This window comes from Penaeus monodon, chromosome 19, assembly GCF_015228065.2.
Source record: "Penaeus monodon isolate SGIC_2016 chromosome 19, NSTDA_Pmon_1, whole genome shotgun sequence".
NCBI classification, from domain to species: Eukaryota; Metazoa; Arthropoda; class Malacostraca; order Decapoda; family Penaeidae; genus Penaeus; species Penaeus monodon.
Genome location: NC_051404.1, coordinates 14,142,358 through 14,142,585, shown reverse-complemented (window position 1 = coordinate 14,142,585; position 228 = coordinate 14,142,358). Strand labels below are relative to the sequence as shown.

Below are 228 nucleotides of genomic sequence, written 5' to 3'. Positions count from 1 at the left end.
ACCAAATTCCCAGAATCTCCGGGATTAGTGACATTCTCATCAATTTCCTTGGAAGATATAAATGACCCATATTAGAATATGACAATACTTTCTCCTTTCGTCATTACTCTGAAAAACTATTGACAACCATCACTGTTGATCTCTTTTGCAATAAAGACTATGATAGAACGGCATTAAAGAAAGTGTGAACACTAAATAAAATCACAGAAACAGAAACAAACGGAGACG

General features: G+C 34.6%; 1 protein-coding gene across 1 annotated transcript in view; it reads right to left on the bottom strand.

Annotated features, from left to right (window-relative positions):
- LOC119585076 (protein shisa-5-like) overlaps positions 1-228 on the bottom strand; it is a gene marked incomplete at both ends in the record, with an annotated part of 3,669 nt that overhangs the window by 2,716 nt on the left and 725 nt on the right.